At 48.0% G+C, this 20,225-nt stretch overlaps 1 protein-coding gene across 2 annotated transcripts in view; it reads right to left on the bottom strand.

Annotated features, from left to right (window-relative positions):
• LOC112238923 (protein-tyrosine sulfotransferase 1-like) overlaps positions 1-20,225 on the bottom strand; it is a 78,850-nt gene that overhangs the window by 36,110 nt on the left and 22,515 nt on the right. The window lies entirely within an intron of this gene.

Genomic DNA, 20,225 nt, shown 5'->3' with positions numbered 1-20,225 from the left:
ATCATTCAAGGCATCCTTGCATGAGGTACTGGTACCAACTGATAGTTGGATTAGTGAGAACAATGAGATGGAAATCTACTTCCTGAACACCTCTAACAAGAGAAGAAGAAAGGCTGCTTTTTGGAGGTGATCTAACAGATGAACACACCAGCATCCTCTAAAGGCACTGCTAGTTGAACAACACCAGTGTCATCCACGTTAGATTGTTACCCTTGATAGCATGGTGTTAGCATTATTAAGGGATGGTTCAACTGTATCCCTTGATAGCATGATGTTAGCATTGTTAAGGGATTGTTCAACAGTATCCATTGATAGCATGGTGTTAGCATTGCTAAGGAACAGTTCAACAGTATCCCTTGATAGCATGATGTTAGCATTGCATTCAACTGTATCCCTTGATGCATGAATGCATTGTTAAGGGATTGTTCAACAGTATCCATTGATAGCATGGTGTTAGCATTGCTAAGGTACAGTTCAACACACACTCCCATACACACAATGCATTCCGATGCATTCCGATGCATTCCAATGCATTCCGATGCTTTCCAATGCATTCTGATGCTTTCCAATGCATTCTGATGCTTTCCAATGCATTCCGATGCTTTCCGATGCATTCCGATGCATTCCGATGCTTTCCGATGCTTTCCGATGCATTCCAATGCATTCCGATGCTTTCCAATGCATTCCGATGCTTTCCAATGCATTCCGATGCTTTCCGATGCATTCCAATGCATTCCGATGCTTTCCAATGCATTCCGATGCTTTCCACAAAGGATCTGAAGTTTCCTAACGGTTCAACATTATCCCTTGATAGCATGATGTTACCATTGTTAAGGAACGGTTCAACATTATCCCTTGATAGCATGGTGCTAGCACTATTAAGCTTGCCCAGGATGGCTCAGTGGACCAGCCCGTGTCACTGCAGGCAGCTAACTGCAAACTAATTGGCTCTAACTGGATCATGGGACAGAATTAAAGATGGCCCCCAAGCTCCAGCCTCTCTCCAGCTCCAGGCCTCACAGTTAATGGGCTGAACACGTGTATTGTCTTTCCATTGAGATATGGGTCTCTCTCACTGTATCAGATCAAGCCCCTGTCCCCATGTCTGTGTCTCCATGCATTCTGGTTCCTTTATATGAGCAAGGAGACGAGACAATAGGACAACATTACCGACCTAAACGTTGGCCTGGCTTCCCCCCCTCCCCAAATTACCAAGATTTAGTGCAGTGATATTTAAAAAATGAATAACCATTCCATCACACTACCCTGGGGGGGAGACAATGTCTGGACGGAAGCTTTTGTTTACAGAAAAATCAGAAAGTTGATCATTTATGGATGACCTTAAGATGGAGGATATTTGATTGTTTATTGGATAACGGGAACAAATGAAGTGTCAAGATGTTTGATCATGCACCACCGCTGTGAGAAAGACCTGCAGCACGAACATGCTGCCTGTACGACCCGTGTTGTTGGAGCCAGGCCGAGCTCTAGAGACCACAGCCCGGAACATCCTGCCCTGATCCCGCTCCTCGTTAGAACAGATCATCGCCATAGCAACAGCAGAGTTCTGTGTTCAGGGTTGACCTATTCTCTGTATACTGCATTACTTTTGACCATAGCCCTATTGGGTGCCATTGGGGGGGGACACACAGAATGGCTTAAAATGGTGTAGGGAGGGCTAACCCTTCGTGGTTACACCACAGCCAGGCGTTCGTCCGTCCGCCCGCCCGCCCACCCACCCGCCCGCCTGCCTGCCTGCGTTAAAGATGAATCAGGTTGACACACCGTGTTCTCCCTGCCAGCAGTGAGGAGAGATTCATACAAAGAGCAGGAGAGTGGGCAGCCACCCCCAGCCTCGATTCAAATCAGCAGGAGAGTGGGCAGCCACCCCCAGCCTCGATTCAAATCAGCAGGAGAGTGGGCAGCCACCCCCAGCCTCGATTCAAATCAGCAGGAGAGTGGGCAGCCACCCCCAGCCTCGATTCAAATCAGCAGGAGAGTGGGCAGCCATCCCCAGCCTCGATTCAAATCAGCAGGAGAGAGTGGACAGCCACCCCCAGCCTCGATTCAAATCAGCAGGAGAGTGGACAGCCACCCCCAGCCTCGATTCAAATCAGCAGGAGAGTGGACAGCCACCCCCAGCCTCGATTCAAAATCAGCAGGAGAGTGGACAGCCACCCCCAGCCTCGATTCAAAATCAGCAGGAGAGTGGACAGCCATCCCCCAGCCTCGATTCAAATCAGCAGGAGAGTGGACAGCCATCCCAAGCCTCGATTCAAATCAGCAACATGGTAATGTAAAGAAAGCTTATTTTCTCAAATTGTCCCCTACGTAGTGCACTACCTTTGACCAGGACCATAGGGCTCTGTTCCCTACATAGTGCACTACCTTTGACCAGGACCATAGGGCTCTGTTCCCTACATAGTGCACTACCTTTGACCAGGACCATAGGGCTCTGGTCCCTACATAGTGCACTACCTTTGACCAGGACCATAGGGCTCTGTTCCCTACATAGTGCACTACCTTTGACCAGGACCATAGGGCTCTGTTCCCTACATAGTGCACTACCTTTGACCAGGACCATAGGGCTCTGTTCCCCCATAGTGCACTACCTTTGACCAGGACCATAGGGCTCTGTTCCCTACATAGTGCACTACCTTTGACCAGGACCATAGGGCTCTGTTCCCTAAAGTGCACTATTTTTGACCAGGACCATAGGGCTCTGTTCCCTACATAGTGCACTATTTTTGACCAGGACCATAGGGCTCTGTTGCCTACGTAGTGCACTATTTTTGACCAGGACCATAGGGCTCTGTTGCCTACGTAGTGCACTATTTTTGACCAGGACCATAGGGCTCTGTTCCCTACATAGTGCACTACTTTTGACCAGGACCATAGGGCTCTGTTCCCTACATAGGGCACTACCTTTGACCAGGACCATAGGGCTCTGTTCCCTACATAGGGCATTACCTTTGACCAGGACCATAGGGCTCTGTTCCCTACATAGTGCACTACCTTTGACCAGGACCATAGGGCTCTGTTCCCTACATAGTGCACTACTTTGACCAGGACCATAGGGCTCTGTTCCCTACATAGGGCACTACCTTTGACCAGGACCATAGGGCTCTGTTCCCTACATAGGGCACTACCTTTGACCAGGACCATAGGGCTCTGTTCCCTACATAGTGCACTACTTTTGACCAGGACCATAGGGCTCTGTTCCCTACATAGTGCACTACCTTTGACCAGGACCATAGGGCTCTGTTCCCTACATAGTGCACTACCTTTGACCAGGACCATAGGGCTCTGTTCCCTACATAGGGCACTACCTTTGACCAGGACCATAGGGCTCTGTTCCCTACATAGTGCACTACTTTTGACCAGGACCATAGGGCTCTGTTCCCTACATAGGGCACTACCTTTGACCAGGACCATAGGGCTCTGTTCCCTACATAGTGCACTACTTTTGACCAGGACCATAGGGCTCTGTGCACTACTTTTGACCAGGACCATAGGGCTCTGTTCCCTACATAGTGCACTACCTTTGACCAGGACCATAGGGCTCTGTTCCCTACATAGTGCACTACTTTTGACCAGGACCATAGGGCTCTGTTCCCTACATAGGGCACTACTTTTGACCAGGACCATAGGGCTCTGTTCCCTACATAGGGCACTACCTTTGACCAGGACCATAGGGCTCTGTTCCCTACATAGTGCACTACCTTTGACCAGGACCATAGGGCTCTGTTCCCTACATAGTGCACTACCTTTGACCAGGACCATAGGGCTCTGTTCCCTACATAGTGCACTACCTTTGACCAGGACCATAGGGCTCTGTTCCCTACATAGTGCACTACCTTTGACCAGGACCATAGGGCTCTGTTCCCTACATAGTGCACTACCTTTGACCAGGACCATAGGGCTCTGTTCCCTACATAGGGCACTACTTTTGACCAGGACCATAGGGCTCTGTTCCCTACATAGGGCACTACTTTTGACCAGGACCATAGGGCTCTGTTCCCTACATAGTGCACTACCTTTGACCAGGACCATAGGGCTCTGTTCCCTACATAGTGCACTACCTTTGACCAGGACCATAGGGCTCTGTTCCCTACATAGTGCACTACCTTTGACCAGGACCATAGGGCTCTGTTCCCTACATAGGGCACTACTTTTGACCAGGACCATAGGGCTCTGTTCCCTACATAGTGCACTACCTTTGACCAGGACCATAGGGCTCTGTTCCCTACATAGTGCACTACTTTTGACCAGGACCATAGGGCTCTGTTCCCTACATAGTGCACTACTTTGACCAGGACCATAGGGCTCTGTTCCCTACATAGTGCACTACCTTTGACCAGGACCATAGGGCTCTGTTCCCTACATAGGGCACTACCTTTGACCAGGACCATAGGGCTCTGTTCCCTACATAGTGCACTACCTTTGACCAGGACCATAGGGCTCTGTTCCCTACATAGTGCACTACCTTTGACCAGGACCATAGGGCTCTGTTCCCTACATAGTGCACTACCTTTGACCAGGACCATAGGGCTCTGTTCCCTACATAGGGCACTACCTTTGACCAGGACCATAGGGCTCTGTTCCCTACATAGTGCACTACCTTTGACCAGGACCATAGGGCTCTGTTCCCTACATAGTGCACTACCTTTGACCAGGACCATAGGGCTCTGTTCCCTACATAGGGCACTACCTTTGACCAGGACCATAGGGCTCTGTTCCCTACATAGTGCACTACCTTTGACCAGGACCATAGGGCTCTGTTCCCTACATAGTGCACTACCTTTGACCAGGACCATAGGGCTCTGTTCCCTACATAGTGCACTACCTTTGACCAGGACCATAGGGCTCTGTTCCCTACATAGTGCACTACCTTTGACCAGGACCATAGGGCTCTGTTCCCTACATAGTGCACTACCTTTGACCAGGACCATAGGGCTCTGTTCCCTACATAGTGCACTACCTTTTGACCAGGACCATAGGGCTCTGTTCCCTACATAGGGCACTACTTTTGACCAGGACCATAGGGCTCTGTTCCCTACATAGTGCACTACCTTTGACCAGGACCATAGGGCTCTGTTCCCTACATAGTGCACTACTTTTGACCAGGACCATAGGGCTCTGTTCCCTACATAGTGCACTACTTTTGACCAGGACCATAGGGCTCTGTTCCCTACATAGTGCACTACTTTTGACCAGGACCAGGTATTTCTTTTCTCTCGTCCTCTTTATAATTGAGCGTATAAGACGATGTATGAGGTTCGACTCACATTGACATTCAAGGCGCCTGTTGTCGTCCTTTCTACAGTACAGTATGTGTGGGCCATGAGCTGAATGCTGGTACCGTTTTGTTTTTGACATGCCCTAAGTTAACTAGTCTTATTTTTTACACATGGGGACCTATCAGCCGATGAAATCTCTCTCATGGGAAACGTATGTTAACATTGCCAAAGCAAGTGAACTTGATAAACAAAAGTGAAATAAACAACACAAAAAAAAATGTAAACAAGAATTCCAAAATATATTACAATTGTCATGTGTAAAAAGTTCAAGTATAAAAGGGAAAATAAATAAACATAAATATAGGTTGTATTTACTGAGGGAAATGTATGAAGTGCAGCTCAGTTTCCACCTCATTTTGTGGGCAGTGAGCACATAGCCTGTCTTTTCTTGAGAGCCATGTCTGCCTACGGCGGCCTTTCTCAATAGCAAGGCTATGCTCACTGAGTCTGTACATAGTCAAAGCTTTCCTTAAGTTTGGGTCAGTCACAGTGGTCAGGTATTCTGCCACTGTGTACTCTCTGTGTAGGGCCAAATAGCATTCTAGTTTGCTCAGTTGTTCAGTTAATTCTTTCCAATATGTCAAGTAATTATCTTTTTTGTTTTCTTATGATTTGGTTGGGTCTAATTGTGTTTCTGTCCTGGGGCTCTGTGGGGTCTGTTTGTGTTTGTGAACAGAGCCCCAGGACTAGCTTGCTTAGGGGACTCTTCTCCGGGTTCATTTCTCTGTAGGTGATGGCTTTGTTATGGAAGATTTGGGAATCGCTTCCTTTTAGGTGGTTGTAGAATTTAACGGCTCTTTTCTGGATTTTGATAGTTAGTGATTTCGGCCCAATTCTGCTCTGCATTATTTGGTGTTTTACATTGTTCTCTCTCAAGGTCAGAATGAGTCATGTTTGTTCCTCAGAGTCTATCAGTTTGTTTTGCTATATAGATATCGCTCCATATTTTCTCTCTCCCCCTCGGCCTAAGCTGTCCCCTCGGCCTAAGCTGTCCCCTCGGCCTAAGCTGTCCCCTCGGCCTAAGCTGTCCCCTCGGCCTAAGCTGTCCCCTCGGCCTAAGCTGTCCCCTCGGCCTAAGCTGTCCCCTCGGCCTAAGCTCACCCTCTCTCTAAGCTCACCCTCTCTCTAAGTGGGTGTTTGGACTGCAGACTTTCTCTTGCGCTTTCAGAAACCATCGTATTGTCCTTCCTTTGTCCTCCAGAGTTGAACAAAAACAGTTGTCTATCAATCATTGAGATACAGAGAGAGAGAGAGACAGACATAATTAAAAGCACAAACTTTACTAAATTATAACAGACCTAGAAAGTTAGAACCCAAGCCCCCTTTTGAGCTGAGCCTACACCAGCACAGCTCTGGGGTCCCTACACCCCTTCCCTGCATCTCATGTTTCCTGGTCTTCCACACTGCCCTTTAGGCCTGCACCAATAAGCAACTACCTAGGACAGTACCTTCACCTATTGGTTACAGTATACCGAGGCCCTCCAACATACAGGTCCAGAGTCAGTCCCTACCCCAGGCCTATTGGTTACAGTATACCGAGGCCCTCCAACATACAGGTCCAGAGTCAGTCCCTACCCCAGGCCTATTGGTTACAGTATACCGAGGCCCTCCAACATACAGGTCCAGAGTCAGTCCCTACCCCAGGCCTATTGGTTACAGTATTTTTTATTTTTTTATTTCACCTTTATTTAACCAGGTAGGCAAGTTGAGAACAAGTTCTCATTTACAATTGCAACCTGGTCAAGATAAAGCAAAGCAGTTCGACAGATACAACGACACAGAGTTACACATGGAGTAAAACAAACATACAGTCAATAATACAGAGTTACACATGGAGTAAAACAAACATACAGTCAATAATACAGAGTTACACATGGAGTAAACAAACATACAGTCAACAATACAGTAGAAATATAAGTCTATGTACAATGTGTGCAAATGAGATAAGGTAAGGAAGGCAAAAAAAGGCCATGGTGGCAAAGTAAATACAATATAGCAAGTAAAACACTGGAATGGTAGTTTTGCAATGGAAGAATGTGCAAAGTAGAAATAAAAATAATGGGGAGCAAAGGAGCAAAATAAATTAATAAAATAAAGTTGGGAAAGAGGTAGTTGTTTGGGCTAAATTATAGGTGGGCTATGTACAGGTGCAGTAATCTGTGAGCTGCTCTGACAGTTGGTGCTTAAAGCTAGTGAGGGAGATAAGTGTTTCCAGTTTCAGAGATTTTTGTAGTTCGTTCCAGTCATTGGCAGCAGAGAACTGGAAGGAGAGGCGGCCAAAGAAATAATTGGTTTTGGGGGTGACTAGAGAGATATACCTGCTGGAGCGTGTGCTACAGGTGGGAGATGCTATGGTGACCAGCGAGCTGAGATAAGGGGGGACTTTACCTAGCAGGGTCTTGTAGATGACATGGAGCCAGTGGGTTTGGCGACGAGTATAAAGCGAGGGCCAGCCAACGAGAGCGTACAGGTCGCAATGGTGGGTAGTATATGGGGCTTTGGTGACAAAACGGATTGCACTGTGATGGACCGCATCCAATTTGTTGAGTAGGGTATTGGAGGCTATTTTGTAAATGACATCGCCAAAGAGGGAAACAGGAAAAGAGAGAGAGAGGGAAAGAGAGAGAGGGGGAAAGAGAGAGAGAGGGAGCTAGGTCACAGCTGGGGTTGCCGGCTAGCTAGGTCACAGCTGGGATTGCCGGCTAGCTAGGTCACAGCTGGGGTTTCCGGCTAGCTAGGTCACAGCTGGGCCGGCTAGCTATGGGGTTGCCGGCTAGCTAGGTCACAGCTGGGGTTTCCGGCTCACAGCTGGGGTTGCCGGCTAGCTAGGTCACAGCTGGGGTCACAGCTGGGGTTGCCGGCTAGCTACGTCACAGCTGGGGTTGCCGGCTAGCTAGGTCACAGCTGGGGTTGCCGGCTAGGTCACAGCTGGGGTTGCCGGCTAGGGTCACAGCTGGGGTTGCCGGCTAGCTACGTCACAGCTGGGGTTGCCGGCTAGCTACGTCACAGCTGGGGTTGCCGGCTAGCTAGGTCACAGCTGGGGTTGCCGGCTAGCTACGTCACAGCTGGGTTGCCAGCTAGCTAGGCCAAGCTTCTGCTGTCACAGCTGTTGCCACAGCCACCAAACAGCTGGGTTGCCAGCTAGCTGGCTAACTTCTGCATGTTTAAGCCACAGAGTCTGGCCTCTCTGCATGCTCCTGTGTGTGTGGCCTGTGCTCCTGTGTGTGTGTGTGTGTGTGTGTGTGTGTGTGTGTGTGTATCGAACAATACATCAACCCTCTTCAGGGGGCATAATGGGGGCATCAGAGAAAGAAAGCGGGAGGGAGAGATGGAGTGAGGGAGAGATGGAGGGAGGGAGAGATGGTAAAATGCATGAATATTGAACAGTAAATTAACTCATCAGGGTGTCATCTGTCATCTGCAGCTGCTCCAAATAGATTAAAATATAAAAGACAACAAGCTTTCAGCCTCAATGACCTCCAAGAGAGATGAGCAAGGAGATGTGTGTGTGTGTGTGTGTGTGTGTGTGTGTGTGTGTGTGTGTGTGTGTGTGTGTGTGTGTGTGTGTGTGTGAGAGTGTGTGTGTGTGTGTGTGTGTGTGTGAGAGTGAGAGAGAGAGAGAGAGAACGATGGGTGTGTGAGAGAGACGTATGGGTGTGTGTGTGAGAGAGTACGTATGGGTGGGTGTGTGTGAGAGAGTGTGTATGGGTGTGTGTGTGTGAGAGAGTGTGTATGGGTGTGTGTGTGTGAGAGTACGTATGGGTGGGTGTGTGAGAGTACGTATGGGTGGGTGTGTGAGAGTACGTATGGGTGGGTGAGAGAGTACGTATGGGTGGGTGTGTGTGAGAGAGTACGTATGGGTGGGTGTGTGTGAGAGAGTATGTATGGGTGGGTGGGTGTGTGAGAGAGTACATATGAGTGGGTGAGAGAGAGTGTTTGTCGTCATATACTGACATTTTACCACCTCCCCTACTCCCCCTCCCCCCTACTCCCCCTTTCTCCTGCCCTCCCCCACTCCATTCTATCATCTCCCCTCCCCCACTCTCCCTCCTTCACCCTTTCAATTCAATTCAAGGGGAGAATTGAGAAACATGCGAAACATATGTTAACATTGCCAAAAGCAAGTGAAGTAGATAATATACAAAAGTGAAATAAACAAATGTCCTTCTCCCACTCCTCCCCCCACTCCCTCCTTTCATCCACTCCATTATAACCTCTCCCACTCCTCCCCACTTCCACCCACTCCTCTCCTCCCACACTCTACCCTCCTTCAACCCCCTTTCACCCAGTCCTCCCCCTCTCCTCCCACACCCAGTCCTCCCCTCCTTCCCCTCCCCAACCCCCCCTCTCCCTCTCCCTCCCACCCAGTCCTCCCCCTCTCCCTCTCCCTCCTCCCCCTCCCACCCCACCCAGTCCTCCTCCCCCTCTCCCTCTCCCTCTCCCACCCAGTCCTCCCCCTCTCCCTCTCCCCTCTCCCACCCACCCAGTCCTCCCCCTCTCCCTCTCCCCTCCCACCCAGTCCTCCCCCTCCCACCCAGTCCTCCCCCTCTCCCCCCTCCCCCCAGTCCTCCCCTCTTTTCTTTTCTCCTCTACTTTTGTTCCACTGAGGACTAAACAATTATCTTGTATTTCCTGGGTGGTGGTGAGTCACCAGACGTCTTCCATCTTCTCCACCTACGGACCAAACACTGTTCTGAATCCCGAATAGCACCCTATTCCTTATATAGTGCACTATGTAGAGAATAGGGTACCATTAGTGAATACCAAGGGGAGTGGGTTGGAGGAGCAAGGATGCAGAGAATGGAGAATAAAAAGGGAGCTTGCTAACTGCTGCTGGTCGAGGTTGAAACTGTTATGGTCCTATTACAACTTAAAGCTACTAACAAAGGACGTGGGCAGAGGTCTTCCTTTACACCTGTTTTACTTCCTGTTCTCAGCTTCTCCAGCTGAATGACTACCAGACTCAGGGGTTGGCAGCCAAGGATGGTCCTTGCCTCTTTCTCAAGCCATCGCACTTCGATGCTTTGCATCCTCTCTCGTTGCCCCTTTTCTCTTAAACCCCATTGGAGAAGAAGGCCTGAGGGGAGGGACCTTGGACCATGTCCTTCAGTAAGGTTGAGATACGAGGTGAGGAGATAGAGTCATGTCCTTCCTCTGGCCTTGAATGGAACAATACAAAACCCTGAGAAGCAGGGGGGAGAGATAGGGTGGGGGAGGCAAGGGCAACTTAATGGGTTGTGGCTGTTTCTCAATTATTCATAGCTGGGCCTAGTGCTCTGCTCATCCACCCTGGGTGGTGTTCTGGATCACTGAGAGAAGGACGGAGAGAGAGCCCTTCCTTCCCTAAACCACAGCCATGTAATTGATGGTAATGGTGTAGAGACCGGTGTAGAGAGGGGTACTGAGGGCCCGGCCCACTACAGTACAGATAGGGACCTGCTGTAAGCCACAGGGTGTGTGTGTGTGTGTGTGTGTGTGTCTGAGTAAATGCCTGCGCGTGCATGTTTTTAGTGGGTAAATATGGAGACACTCTGCCTTAGTGAGGGTGAAGTACTACTGAAGGGTGGGGTCTGATGGGATGTGCTGTTGAGGTTGGTAAAAAGGCTGCCACGAGGCCCTGGGGGGTGTCGAATGCTACCTTCCTCCCTCCTAAAAATCATAAAATCGGGAGCGGTTCAGAGAGGAAGTATGATAGCAGACCGCCTGCCCCTGGAGGACCAAGCCGTTTAAGTCAGACTCAGTAAGGAGGCGGGCCACTCAGAAGTAGGAACGGAGAAACGCTTGCGGTCCTGTGTGGTAAAGTTCAGTTGTGGGTTCAACTCCAACAGAGATCACAGTGGATAAAAATATCTGCTCTGTGGCATATATCTCTCGTTTCCCCCCCTATAGCTTGTTATATTGTCTATAGTTATTTTTAGTCGTCTTTATCTGATGTGGACGCTGATCATTTCGGTGTAAAGAATGAAAAACACCAACTCCCTGTGAACTTTCTTTCCTGTTAAATACACATTTACATCAGGTTAAATCCTTTCCTGTTCCATTTACATCAGGTTAAATCCTTTCCTGTTCCATTTACATCAGGTTAAATCCTTTCCTGTTCCATTTACATCAGGTTAATTCCTTTCCTGTTCCATTTACATCAGGTTAAATCCTTTCCTGTTCCATTTACATCAGGTTAAATCCTTTCCTGTTCCATTTACATCAGGTTAAATCCTTTCCTGTTCCATTTACATCAGGTTAAATCCTTTCCTGTTCCATTTACATCAGGTTAAATCCTTTCCCATTTACATCAGTTCCATTTACATCAGGTTAAATCCTTTCCTGTTCCATTTACATCAGGTTAAATCCTTTCCTGTTCCATTTACACAGGTTAAATCATTTACATCAGGTTAAATCCTTTCCTGTTCCATTTACATCAGGTTAAATCCTTTCCTGTTCCATTTACATCAGGTTAAATCCTTTCCTGTTCCATTTACATCAGGTTAAATCTTTCCTGTTCCATTTACATCAGGTTAAATCCTTTCCTGTTCCATTTACATCAGGTTAAATCCTTTCCTGTTCCATTTACATCAGGTTAAATCCTTTCCTGTTCCATTTACATCAGGTTAAATCCTTTCCTGTTCCATTTACATCAGGTTAAATCCTTTCCTGTTCCATTTACATCAGGTTAAATCCTTTCCTGTTCCATTTACATCAGGTTAAATCCTTTCCTGTTCCATTTACATCAGGTTAAATCCTTTCCTGTTCCATTTACATCAGGTTAAATCCTTTCCTGTTCCATTTACATCAGGTTAAATCCTTTCCTGTTCCATTTACATCAGGTTAAATCCTTTCCTGTTCCATTTACATCAGGTTAAATCCTTTCCTGTTCCATTTACATCAGGTTAAATCCTTTCCTGTTCCATTTACATTATTAGGTCATGGACCTACTACATCTAAAAAGTCTGTCTCAATCCTAGTTATGTATGTGTTTAATAAATTAAAGAAATAAAAAAAAATAAAAAAAGATTATAGACCTGTTAGATCTAGCATGATTATGTTAACCAGTAAATCTGTTGTTACCGAATCATTTAACCAGTAAATCTGTTGTTACCGAATCAGTTAACCAGTATATCTGTTGTTTTTCCTCGTCTGATATAGAGGAGGCTTTATGGCAGTAAATCTGTTGTTTTTCCTCGTCTGATATAGAGGAGGCTTATGGCAGTAAATCTGTTGTTTTTCCTCGTCTGATATAGAGGAGGCTTATGGCAGTAAATCTGTTGTTTTTCCTCGTCTGATATAGAGGAGGCTTATGGCAGTATATCTGTTGTTTTTCCTCGTCTGATATAGAGGAGGCTTATGGCAGTATATCTGTTGTTTTTCCTCGTCTGATATAGATATAGGAGGCTTATGGCAGTAATCTGTTGTTTTTCCTCGTCTGATATAGAGGAGGCTTATGGCAGTAAATCTGTTGTTTTTCCTCGTCTGATATAGAGGAGGCTTATGGCAGTAAATCTGTTGTTTTTCCTCTGTTGTTTTTCCTCGTCTGATATAGAGGAGGCTTATGGCAGTAAATCTGTTGTTTTTCCTTGTCTGATATAGAGGAGGCTTATGGCAGTAAATCTGTTGTTTTTCCTCGTCTGATATAGAGGAGGCTTATGGCAGTAAATCTGTTGTTTTTCCTCGTCTGATATAGAGGAGGCTTATGGCAGTAAATCTGTTGTTTTTCCTCGTCTGATATAGAGGAGGCTTATGGCAGTAAATCTGTTGTTTTTCCTCGTCTGATATAGAGGAGGCTTATGGCAGTAGGAAAAGTTCAGAAGAGAGAATGTTTGTTTGTTCCCTTGACATGCAATCGCACAGTGTTTAGACAACTCTGCTATGCCCTGTAACTTGCAACAATAAAAAAAGTCCCAACAAGCATAAATTAAATGAAGACAGACAAGAAACTCAAGCATTTCCATTGAATTGCTGAACAGTTAAGGATCATTATTCAGTGGTGAAACACAAGGAAACGTAAAGCATTTCCATGACTTGGAGGTACAATATTAGACGCTCTTTGGTTTATGGCATATGTAATAGACATTTGTTGTCCTCGCGAAGGACGCAGCAGAAAATGCGGCCCTGGCACAGCAATGCTGTCTCCTCAGTGGTATGAGGCGCTCATGGTACATATACCAATCCTGTTGAGACTTGTTTACTGAAAGCCCTATTCTTCATCTTTTACAGTTCCTGTCGCTCGCTCTCTCCTCAATGGCCACATGCCTCTGTCCATCTGTGTGTGTGTGTGTGTGTGTGTGTGTTGTCGCTGCTACATGTCTTGAGCTCTATCCAGTGCGCTCTGGTTAAGATCCCATTTTATTAATATTTGATGGGAATCAATGTGCTGAGGGGTGGTGTGTGTGTGTGTGTGTGTCTGAGCGCATGTGTGGGGGAAGGCTGGGCACCAGGCTCGGGTCTAAGGGTGGGAGGCTGGGACAAGGCCCGTGTCTAGGGGTAGGGAGGCTGGGACAAGGCCCGTGTCTAGGGGTAGGGAGGCTGGGACAAGGCCCGTGTCTAGGGGTAGGGAGGCTGGGACAAGGCCCGTGTCTAGGGGTAGGGAGGCTGGGACAAGGCCCGTGTCTAGGGGTAGGGGGAGGCTGGGACAAGGCCCGTGTCTAGGGGTAGGGAGGCTGGGACCAGGCCCGTGTCTAGGGGTAGGGAGGCTGGGACAAGGCCCGTGTCTAGGGGGCTGGGAGGCTGGGACCAGGCCCATGTGTAGGGGACAAGGCCCGTGTCTAGGGGTGGGAGGCTGGGAGGCTGGGCACCAGGCCCGTGTGTAGGGGTGGGAGGCTGGGCACCAGGCTCGGGTCTAGGGGGCTGGGAGGCTGGGACAAGGCCTGTGTCTAGGGGTAGGGAGGGCTGGGACCAGGCCCATGTGTAGGGGTGGAAGGCTGGGACCAGGCCCGTGTGTAGGGGTGGGAGGCTGGGACCAGGCCCGTGTGTAGGGGTGGGAGGCTGGGACCAGGCCCGTGTGTAAGGGGTGGGAGGCTGGGACCAGGTCCGTGTGTAAGGGGTGGGAGGCTGGGACCAGGCCCGTGTGTAAGGGGTGGGAGGCTGGGACCAGGTCCGTGTGTAGGGGTGGGAGGCTGGGACCAGGCCCATGTGTAAGGGGTGGGAGGCTGGGACCAGTTCCGTGTGTAAGGGGTGGGAGGCTGGGACCAGGCCCATGTGTGGGACAAGGGGGTGGGAGGCTGGGACCAGGCCCGTGTGTAGGGGTGGGAGGCTGGGCCCAGGTCCGGGTCTAGGGGTGGGAGGCTGGGACCAGGCCCGTGTGTAAGGGGTGGGAGGCTGGGCCCCAGGCCCGGGTCTAGGGGTGGGAGGCTGGGACCAGGCCCGTGTGTCTAGGGGTGGGAGGCTGGGACCAGGCCCGGGTGTAAGGGGTGGGAGGCTGGGACCAGGCCCGTGTGTAAGGGGTGGGAGGCTGGGCCCCAGGTCCGGGTCTAGGGAGCACCCACTCTTATACCCAACCCTTGCGCTCTCTCTCTCCCTTCTGTGCATCTCCTCCATCTCTGTCTACCTCTTTCTGTATTAGTATGTGTATTTATTATGGATCCCCATTAGTTCCTGCCAAGGCAGCAGCTACTCTTCCTGGGGTTAATTATGGATCCCCATTAGTTCCTGCCAAGGCAGCAGCTACTCTTCCTGGGGTTTATTATGGATCCCCATTAGTTCCTGCCAAGGCAGCAGCTACTCTTCCTGGGGTTAATTATGGATCCCCATTAGTTCCTGCCGAGGCAGCAGCTACTCTTCCTGGGGTTAATTATGGATCCCCATTAGTTCCTGCCGAGGCAGCAGCTACTCTTCCTGGGGTTAATTATGGATCCCCATTAGTTCCTGCCAAGGCAGCAGCTACTCTTCCTGGGGTTAATTATGGATCCCCATTAGTTCCTGCCAAGGCAGCAGCTACTCTTCCTGGGGTTAATTATGGATCCCCATTAGTTCCTGCCAAGGCAGCAGCTACTCTTCCTGGGGTTAATTATGGATCCCCATTAGTTCCTGCCAAGGCAGCAGCTACTCTTCCTGGGGTTTATTATGGATCCCCATTAGTTACTGCCAAGGCAGCAGCTACTCTTCCTGGGGTTAATTATGGATCCCCATTAGTTCCTGCCAAGGCAGCAGCTACTCTTCCAGGGGTTAATTATGGATCCCCATTAGTTCCTGCCAAGGCAGCGGCTACTCTTCCTGGGTTTATTATGGATCCCCATTAGTTCCTGCCAAGGCAGCGGCTACTCTTCCTGGGGTTTATTATGGATCCCCATTAGTTCCTGCCAAGGCAGCGGCTACTCTTTCCGGGGTCCAGCGACATTAAAACATTTTAAATCACCAAAAATCAATAACAGTACAAAATACAACACATTAGTACACCAATACAACACACCACTACCACACCTCTCCAATACAACACACCACTACCACACCTCTCCAATACAACACCACTACCACACCTCTCCAATGTTCCCCATTAGTTCCTCCCAAGGCAGCAGCTACTCTTCCTGGGGTTTATTATGGATCCCCATTAGTTCAACACACCACATTTTAAATCACCAAAAATCACCAAAATCTACACCAATACAACACACCACTACCACACCTCTCCAATACAACACACCACTACCACACCTCTCCAATACAACACACCACTACCACACCTCTCCAATACAACACATTATTACACCCACACTACATGTCTCCAATACAAAATGTGTAATTACCACAATAGAACAATATGTACGTGTTTTAATGTGTGCGTATGCACGTATCTTCACAGTAATCATTGTTCCATAAAGTGTAGTCATGTTTTTTATTTTATTTATTAGATTCTACTGTTAGCATGATGTGGAATAGAGTTTCAATGTAGTCATGGCTCTATGTAGTATTGTGCGTTTCCCCAGAGTGTGTTCTGGACGTGGAGACAGTGAAGAGACCCTTTGTGGCAGGTCTTGTGGGGTACGCATGGGTGTCTGAGCTGTATACCAGTAGTTCAAAACAGACAACTCGGTGCCTTCAACATGTCAATACCTCTCACAAAGACATGTAGTGATGCAGTCAAATCTCTCCTCTACTTTGAGCCAGGAGAACAGCCAGCTGTATTGCTCTGTTCTACTTGTTAATTCGCTGATGTCCCTCTTTATAGTAATTGACCATATGACTGGGCAGTAGTCCAGGTGTGACAGAACTAGGGTCGACTCTGGGATGCTGACCTTCTAGACCGAGTCCCTCTGTCCAGTGTCTGTGTTCTTTTGCCCATCTTTTTCTTTTCTTTTTATTGGCCAGTCTGAGATATGGCTTTTTCTTTGCAACTCTGCCTAGAAGGCCAGCATCCCGGAGTCGCGTCTTCACTGTTGACGTTGAGACTGGGGTTTTGCGGGTACTATTTAATGAAGCTGCCAATTGAGGACTTGTGAGGCGTCCGTTTCTCAAACTAGACACTCGAATGTACTTGTCCTCTTGTTCAGTTGTGCACCGGGGCTTCCCACTCTTTCTATATGTAGCATCTGGTTGCTCCTCATTACACACTACACAACCTCTTATATGATCTCTTATACACTATATTAGGCCCAGACTATGGAACTTTCCTAGACATGGCTACTATATTACGATCGCTACATCCGATGGATCTGGATACTTCTTTCAAGCACATTTCTGCAGCATTAGTAAAGATGTGATCAATACATGTTGATGATTTCATTCCTGTGCAGTTTGTAACTACCCTGGTAGGTTGACTGATAACCTGAACCAGATTGCAGGCACTGGTTACAGTTTGAAGCTTTTTCTTGAGTGGACAGCTTGATGAAAGCCAGTCAATATTTCAGTCACCCAGAAAATATACCTCTCGGTTGATACTGGATCACATAAATTATCAAGCATTTCACACATATTATCCTGATACTGACTATTAGCAATGGGTGGTCCATATCAACTTCCCACAGAAATAGGCTTTAGGTGAGGCAAATGAACCCGTAGCCATATTACTTCAGCAGCATTTGACACGAGCCTCCAAAATGATCTCTAAAAGTTACGCCAACAGAGCTACAGTAGTCTTTTAGTCAGATGTGTAAAGCCAGTAGCCTGCTGAATCTTCCGCTGCCACGGACCAGCAATGGCACAGCGCCTGAAATAGTCAGACGCTTTTTGAAGTCTTTCAGAGCTAGAATCAGTTATTTCAAATCCAGTGTCAGCAGTCCCGAAACTAGCCCTGCTAATGTTGATTGACCCCCACATGGTCTACGACAGCCACCCCCCGGGCAGCTGTTGTAGAGTGGTAGGAAGCAGCCTAGTAATGTCCTGTAATGGTGCTCCAGGATAGGGTTTTTTTTTTTGCCCGGGAACCATGTTTCTCCCCATAGAGCTGCCGATGACAATGGCAGAGGAGGTCCGTCCGTTTTTGCGCATCGAGTGGTTTACGAGACCCCTTGGATCAGAACCTGTGGCATCTGCTAAGGCCTCTAGAAGCGTCAATCCTGCTCCATTTTCCACAGGCAGGGGGGGGAGACTTCCTAAGGGAGAGGTCCATGGGAACCACAGGCCAGTCAGTCAAAGAGTGACGGAAGTGCGGTGATACACACCATACCGAAACAACGTCAGCCTGAGGTGTAGAGAAGAAGAAGGTAGGCAAGATGTAGTTTCGGTTTGGTTTCCCCAGCAGATTGTGCAACGCCGAGATTTGCTTGCTTAGAGTAGACAACTCGGTCCTATAGTCCTCCTCGAGCAGGCAGTTGTTGCATTGAAAAGCCAGTCAGTGTCCAGAAAAGAGCATCGTAAACACAACTCCTACTACTACAGGAAGTGCTAGTCTCCTTCCTCCGGCTGGGGAGGCCTCCATTAAAAAGACGGTCCCAAATCGGGGCAATCCAAGCAGCTACCTTCGTTATGATGGCTAGCAACTTAGCTGGCTAGGTAAGGTTAGCTGGCTAGGTAAGGTTAGCTGGCTAGGTAAGGTTAGCTAGCTCTGTCAAGCAGGCTTCAAAATGGTCTGTTAAGCGGGATTCTGGGACAGAAAATAGTGATACTAGCTGTTAAAAGCTAACAGTCTCGGAATCTATGCAAAAATAAGTGCTGTATTCATAATATAACTTAAGATTGTTTGTTGTTCTGACTAAATGTAGCCAGAACAGCCAAGAGTTTCCAGCATTCAGCTGCACACTGATGACATTGGTGTCTGGGTTTGTCTCTCCATCCCAATCTAATTCTACCTCTTTCTGGGTTTCTGCCTCTCCCATCTATTTCTTTCTGGGTTTCAATCTCTCCAGGGCTCTTGTGTTGTACTTATCATACCAGGGGAAGGTTCAAGAAGAGTACACAAGCTCACAATCGCTCTCCAGAATAACAAAACAGGCTACACTGTGTGAGTGGTGGGTCTTTCTTCACATCGCTACAGTAACCAGAGAGCATTCTTAAGAGATATGGAGAGGAGGGCTGAACAAGGGACATTTGGCCTCTTGCGGAACACTCCAGAACACTCTCGGGCCCTTACAGTTTCGTAAGGAGGCGGAACGCTTTACTTGTGCCCTCATGTAGCAGCTAACCCCTTCAGTGTTCCATGGCTGGAGATTGAAGGGTACTCCTGTATCTCCCATAGCGTAGCAGCTAGATTAGGACCATGGCTCGCAACCTCTAGCCCAAGGAGGGGAAACTTCGATGAGGGTGGGGGGCCACAAAAAAAATCTGAAACCATCATGAGGGGCCGCAGTGGCTCGCGGGTCTGCTACCCACATCCATACATACAGTCAGATGTATAGTGTTTAGCCTTTTCTGTAATTCTTCTCATTTTGACATGTGTCGTGAAGAAAAATATGTGCATTTTAACAGCAACTTTCCTGCAATTTGACACCTTTTGCCATAAGGGTGGAGAGAAATCTTTGCATATGAGAGTGACTGACAAAATTCAGTCGCGCCGACCTCGGTCGGTATTTCAACCATGTTTACTACACGTTTAGATAGCTGTCCGCTCGTCTAACTTACCTCAAAAAGGTTTTAGGTGACATGGGCTAATTGAGTGACTGTCAGAAGAAGAGAAACTGCTGATGGCACAACCAAAATTTCTAAATTGAACTTGTGTATTTTACTATTTTAAGTTGAGACCCCGAGTTCCCAAAAGGCTGCTCCGCGGGCCACTAGTTGCCGACCCCCGCTCTAAGAGCCTTGGGTGTCCCCTCCTGTCCACTCCACAGTATGACAGCTAAACTTTACCGTGTTCCTGCACCATGGCTGGAGAGTACCTGTCTCCCATAGCATGTCAGCAGCTAAAACGAGGACCTGGCAACATGACATCTAGAGTCTTGGGTCTTTGTTTACAATACCAACCTGTTTACAATACCAACCTATTTAGTGCCTCCACACTTATTACTGGCGGACTTTAAAAACGAGTCACCGGCTGTCTCTGAAAAGGCACCCTCTTGCCTACATAGTGCACTACTTATGACCAGAGCTCTGCAGGTCCTGGTCAAGAGCAGAGCACTAAATAGGGAATAGGTACCATTTCAGATGCAGCCAATCCTCTATAGCAACATCTTATTTATTTATTTTAAATGTTACACATTGGATAAAAGTAGATACTCAGTGCTAGAAAATAGTATATTGTACACTGCAGTATATCGTACACTGCAGTTGAGGAACCATGGAAAAGTCATTCTGCTTTGAACGTTAAAAAAGTGTCAATTTTGAAAAAAAAAAATGTCCCGTGAATGTTTTGGTACACCTACCGGAGAGGCCTTTTTATGTCTACACCCATTCAGGTATCCTTAACACCAGTTTACGTCTTAGTTGTGGTAGTATGAGTTAGGATTATGGTTTAGCTAGCTAGTTGTGGTAGTATGAGTTAGGATTATGGTTTATTGTGTAGCTAGCTAGCTAGTTGTGGTAGTATGAGTTAGGATTATGGTTTATTGTTTAGCTAGCTAGTTG

The sequence above is a fragment of the Oncorhynchus tshawytscha genome, linkage group LG13 (genome assembly GCF_018296145.1).
Source record: "Oncorhynchus tshawytscha isolate Ot180627B linkage group LG13, Otsh_v2.0, whole genome shotgun sequence".
In the NCBI taxonomy this organism is placed as follows: domain Eukaryota; kingdom Metazoa; phylum Chordata; class Actinopteri; order Salmoniformes; family Salmonidae; genus Oncorhynchus; species Oncorhynchus tshawytscha.
Note: the sequence above shows the minus strand (reverse complement) of the source record. Positions and strands in the feature narration are given on the sequence as shown.